Source organism: Camelus ferus, chromosome 35 (assembly GCF_009834535.1).
Source record: "Camelus ferus isolate YT-003-E chromosome 35, BCGSAC_Cfer_1.0, whole genome shotgun sequence".
Classification (NCBI taxonomy): Eukaryota; Metazoa; Chordata; class Mammalia; order Artiodactyla; family Camelidae; genus Camelus; species Camelus ferus.
Window position 1 is genome coordinate 12,723,636 of NC_045730.1, and position 6,719 is coordinate 12,730,354.

Sequence of the window (6,719 nt, forward strand, 5' to 3'; positions counted from 1 at the left end):
ATTCCTTTGAATTCAGTGAATGAAAATATATCCCCTGAAAACTCTGGCTAATAGAATATTTAGATAATGGCTTTTTTTAGTTTCAAAATTTTCACACTCTAACTTTTTAAAAGATGTGAAAAATAAGTATCTTTCCAGTGTTACCCACTGAAGTCTGATCAATGATCCTAACTTAACTACTTTTCTTTTTGTTAAGTGATCATAAGTAACTTCTTTAGTTAAGTTACAAACATAGGCCATAAAAACAAAGGCCACACAAACAAAGGCCACATACAGTTGGTAATGGATTCTTAGGTAAGATACCAGAAGTACAAGCAACTAAATATAAAATAGATAAATTGGACTTGACCAAAATTAAAAATGTTTGTTTATCAATGGACACTATTAAAAAAAATGAAAAAAGAACCTATTGAATGAGAGAAAATATTTAGCATCCAGAATATATAGAAGTCTTACAAATCACAACAAAAAGACAACTCAATTATAAATGAGCAAAGAAGTTGAATAGACTTTTCTCCAAAGAAGATACAGAAATGATCAAAACACACCTGAAAAATGTTAAACATCACTAGTCATGAGAGAAATTCAAATCAAAACCACAATGAGCCACCACTTGAATACATATTAGGAGAGCTATAATCAAAATGATGGAAAACAGCAAATGTTGGTGAGGATGTGAAGAAATGTGAACTTTGTACATTGCTGTTGGGAAGGTAAAATGGTGCAGCCATTGTGGAAAACACTTCACGGTGCCTCAAAAAGTTAAATACAGAATTCCAATTTGATCCAACAATCCACTCCAAAGAACGTACCCAAAGAAATTGCAAAGAGAACTTGAACATGAATGTTCATGGCAGTACTATTCACAACAGCCAACAAGTGAAAACAACCCAAATGTCCATAATGGATAAATGGATAAATGGATAAACAAAATGTGACTTATACATGCAATGGACTATGATTCAGCTATAGAAAGGAATGAAGTTCTGATAGATGCAACAACATGGATGAACCTTGAAAATACGATGCTAAGTGAAATAAGTCTGAGAGAAAGGGACAAATATTGCATGATTCCAGTTATGTGAAATATCTATAATAGGAAAATTCATGGTGATAGAAGAAAAAGTAGAGGCTACTAGGGGCTGGGAAGAGGGAGAAAGGGCAAATTATTATTTAATGGTACACAGTTTCCATCTGGAGACATGACAATGTTTTAGAAGAAGACAGAGGCGATGGTTACACAATACTGTGAACGTACTAAACGCCACTGAATTGTATACTTGAGAATGATTCATTTTAAGTTATATGAATTTTATCTTAATTAAAAAAGAGGTTATTAAAGTATCAAATTATATGTGGGCTGAAAATTTAAAAAAGGAGATTCACAAGTATGTCACCAAATATTGTAGGAATTGCTGGAATATTTTTGTTTTAAATATATGCTAGAGATTCAGAAAACAGTAAGCATTTGTTTCTGTATCATTTTATAAAGATAAAAACCTTAAGCTGAGTGAAGACTAATCATCTTAAAGCACTAGAATTGCAGTGACTGAAAGTACAAACAGAAGAGAAAATTAAGAATATTACTCTGACAGCTTGAGTGGCATTTTACTGCATTATCTGCTTGCCAGTAGAAATGTGGGAATGCTTAAAAATAGACATGATGAAGGAATCATAACAAATGGTAGGGACATGTCTGTAACTCAACTGAGGATGAATTATAAAGATAAGTTCTTTTCATTGTTTACACTAGTATTTATTCTAGTCCTATCAAAATAGGGATTAATATTTCTTAATGTTACAAGAATTTTACTGGTTATTAACTAAATATTTGGAGACAGATATTAACTAAATACCTGAGCACAGAATTTGTATCTAGCTGGGCTCCTGCATCACTAAATTTTCTGAGCCTCAGTTTCTCATCTGTAAGATGGAGATAACAAAACCTCTTCTTCTTGAGTGGGGAGAGTAACAAGAGATGATGTATGTAAATCAAATGACCTGGCACAGCATAAACAACTATTAAGCATTTAAAGAAAGACCATCTATATCCTAAGGCTGTCTCAGTGAGGTTTCTGTTTAACATTTGCTCCCTATCTCAGGTCTGGTGGAAGACTTACTTCAGTATTTAAAATGGGAGTTCTTTAAGGAACAGTGCTATGGAGCTTTGAAACTAAACATGAGCCTCTTCTATGTTTTAAGGAGTGGGCTACTCCATAGAAAACCCTTTGTACAGTGAAATCATCATAAGGGGTCATCTCTGAATAAGCACATTCCTATTGCTGGTTCTCAAGAATAGGAGTTTCTAATTGTTTAATCATCTAAGAAAATTGGGAATATTTGGACTCTTATCTTAAGCCATTTGCAAAATTAAAGTGAATCAAGGACCTCAAGGAATGAGCTAAAACTGTAAAACTCTTAGAAGAAAACATAAGGGGAAAGCTTTATGCCATTAGATTTGGCAACAGGCAATAAAAGAAAAAAACAGATAAATTAGACTTCATCAAAATTAAAAACTTTTGTGCATCAGAGGATAATACTAGCAGAGTGAAAAGTCAACCCATGGGATGGGAAAAATAATTGGAAGTCATATATTTGGTAAGGGCTTAATATCTAGAATATATAAGGAACTCACAACTCACAGCAAAACAAAAACAAAAACCCAATTAAAATGGGCAAAAGATTTGAATAACTATTTCTCCAAAGAAAATAAGACAAATGGCCAGTAAGTACATGAAAAGATGCTCAACATCACTAATAACAAGTGAAAACCACAATGAGATACAACTTCACACCCAATAGGATGGAAAGAAAGAAAGAAAGAAAGACAGGGAAGGAGGGAGGAAGGGAGGGAAGAAGGGAGGGAGGGAAAGAAAATAATTGTGAGGATGTGGAAAAATTGGAACACTTGTGCACTGTTGGTGAGGCTGTAAAATGGTGCAGACACTATGGAAAACAGTATGGTAATCCCTCAAGTAATTAAAAATACGATTACTATATGATCCAGCAACTCCCCACTTCTGGATTTATACACAAAATAATTAAAAGCAAGGATTCAAACAGGTATTTATACACCCACGTTCATTGCAGCATTATTCACAGTAGTAAAGGTAAAGGTAAACGCAAGCGAAGTGTTCAGTGATGGATAAATGGATGAACAAAATGTAGTAGATACATACAATGGAATATTATTCAGCATTAAAAAGGAAGGAAATTCTGGCATGTGTAATGACATGGATGAGCCTTGAAGGCATCATGCTAAGTGATAAAGGACCAACACTTTGTAATTCTACTAATGTGAGGTGTACCCGGAGCAGTCAATTCATAGGGACCCAAAGTAGAGTGGTGGCCACCAAGGAGCAGTGGGTGAGGAGAATATGGATTTATTGTTTAATGAATATGGAGTTTCAGTCTGTAGAAGATGAAAAAAGTTCTGGAGATGGATAATGTTGATGGTTGCACAACACTGTGAATGTACTTAATGCCACTTAAAAATACTTAAAAACAGTTAAAATGATAAATTGTATACTGTATATTTTATCACAATAAAAAAAAACTATGAGATGTGTATACTAATAGGTTCATCCTAATGAAAAAAAAGTAATAAACTATAACTTATAGTTCAAGAATATTTGTTTTCCTTAGGGAATCCAAGCAGGCAATGCTGAATCTTCCCAAACAGCCCTGTCCAGCAGAAATAGAATGCAAGCCACATATGTAATTACATAAGCAATTAATTTTTTTGGTAATTATATTTAAAAAAGAAAAAGAAGCCAGTGAAGTGGATTTTAATAATTCATTTGAATTATTTTAGTACCATAACATCTATTTTATTTGACACAATGTACTCAAAATATATAATTTCAATGTAGAATCAATATATAATTATTTATGAGATATTTTAGTCTCTTTTGGGTACATTGCTTTAGTTTAAGAACGTTGAAAGATGGCACCAGTTACATTTCATGTGCTCACTAGACTCCTGGCTATGGAATTGGCTAGCACAGAGCAATTATTCTGCTGAGCTAATTGAGAATTAACCCTCCATGTGAGGTCTGCACACCTTAAACTGTTCTAATGAACCACTGTGGAGGGAACTTACTCAAAAGACCTTCCTCAATTTGATGATATGACCAACTAGGAGTGTTAAAAAGAGCTAAAAAAATGCAGAGATCCAGAGAGTACCTGTTTATGAACCCAAAAGAGAGCCAGAGGGAGGAGAGCTCAGTGTGATCTCTGAGATGTGTTATTCATTTCTGGCTGGTCCAGGAGACAGTGAGGGGAGGAGAGAAATTGCGAAGCAGTGATGGTGGGAGGGGGTGGTGAAAGAACGATGAACAAAGAAGCATCTGTGTTTGGGAGAAAATTTTGATTTTATCTCAGAACTGTTTCATCTTTACATCACTGTATCCTAAGGCCAAATAAAATTTTTCTCCTCAGCAAGGATGGTAGAGGTTGAAGGAGGTATTTACCAAGTGCAAAGAGGCCACCAACAGTCCTTTTTCCTATTCCCCTGATAATAGCACAATACCTTAAAGATTAAATGATCCATATTATACATTAAAAAGCAAAGAATAGAAGTCAAATATTGAATTAATTGATAGCATGGTAACATATTAACAAGAGGGGTGATCAGTCTGCAATGATATCTGTTTAGCTGCTTCTGAACAGCTATGTCCTGATAAGTTTGCTTTAATGAGTCTTCAGGGAGGGTGGTACTAGGAACCTAGGAATGTGAAGATGTGTAAAAGGGGCTGATCTAGTGCAGAAGACAGACAATCTGTCATTTCATTCCAGCTGGTAAGTGCAAATAGTAGTAGTAGTAGTAGTAATTAATAATAATAATAATTAATAATAATACTTTGTAAAGCAAGGAAAGGAATTTCATCTCACATCTGAGTAGTGAGGATAAACTTCCTCCCACAGTATTCTAAAAGAAATCGGAGTTAGCCAAGTGAAGTAGGAGGAACGTCCTTCCAAGCAGAGGACAGAATGATCAAGCATGAAGCAGTGAGAAGTAAGTGTCCAGTGATGAGAAAGAACTCCAAAGGTTCAACCTTGTAAATTTAGAAGCATTAGTCACCTGATTTTCAGGAGGTTGGTTTACTTCCCTGAACCTTAATTTACTTTTCCATCAGATGCAAACAACAATACTAATATTTCAGAATTGCTATGTGCAGTGAATGAAATGCTCTATGTAAATTGTGTAGTATGGGGCTTGGTACAAATTAAGCATTTGATAAAAGGTGGCTTCTATTAGAAAACCTGGATAAATGCATGTTTTAAATGCAGAACCAATGCTGTCACTGTTGATATGGGATTTCAAACGTAGAAATATGTTATATCCTCCTGGGAGCAGTGATCTGAAAGGGCAACAAATACATCAACCTATATATGAACTTCTGTTTCTCAACCCAGTTTGCCAGATGGACCATACAAAACTTGGTGAAAATTACACAGAGATACCATCACAAAGAGAACTACGAGGGCGTTAGCTGGGGAAGGACAATTTTTTTTTTTTTTTGGTCCTATAATTCAATCTCCATAATGAGTTATACAGAGAATATTAGGCTGCTCCAGAATATGAGGGAAAAAACCTGCTTTTGCAATAGTCTCCCTAATGTCTTATCTGATTGGAGAGTTCTTTGTATTACTACTTCCTTAAGATCACCATAAAGATAAACACTGGAGGAAGGGATTAGGCCCATCCAGATGCTTCTTTGTCCACAAAATACATATACAAGGGGGTAGATGATGAAACCGTACCATTTTAAAAAATAAAAATTCACTTCAGATAGAATTCTTTATTTTTTACCAAATGATACTTCTCCCACTTCATAAAATTCTTGAGAGTCTATTTCTACTTTCTGTTGCTCTACTGACTTTCTCTTATGATGGCTTATTTTCTTGTGTGTTTTAATTTTGGTATTGGAGTTCATGCTCATCAAAGCTTTATAAGAGCAATCCTGTGATGGTTGAGTTTAGGGCACATCCCTGTAGACAGGCGTTTCATATGCTTCTGCCAGCAGCCATGGGACTTTAGCCATAAGACTACTAAAGCCACCCTGATACTCAAACAAGAAAACACTCTGCCCATAGGATTCTGTACCCAGTGCTGGCACAGCCCAAACTGAAACATCTGCTCTCATGACTAACACTCTTCACAGTCTAAGATAAGACATCCCCCATCTCTTATTCTATATCTTTGAAATAAGAATCATTAAGTCCCCATGCCACTGCTAATGCTGGTGATGGAAACACTGCTTCAGGGAGTGTGGGGGATTCGAGTAGTGAAAGCAACTTCACAAAGAAATACAAATAGAGAAACTGAATAGGCCTAGAACCAGTAAGGAGGTTGAATCAGTAATCAGAAATCTGCCAAGGAAAAGTTCTGGACCTGATGCGTTCACTGGTGAATTCTATCATCATTTAAAGAAAGATTAACATCAGTCTTTCTAAAACTTTTCCCAAGAAAACCAAAGAAGAGGGAATAATTCCTAACTTATTCTAGGAAGCCAGAATTACCCTGGTACCAAAGACACTACAAGAAGAGATGGGTACAGAATAACATCTCTTCTGAACACTGATGCAAAAATCTTCAACAAAATATTAGAAAACTGAATTCAACAGCATATTAAAAGGATTATTTATTCCTAAAATACAAGGAATATAAAAATAAGAAAATCAATGTAATATACCCTATTAACATAAAGAATGAG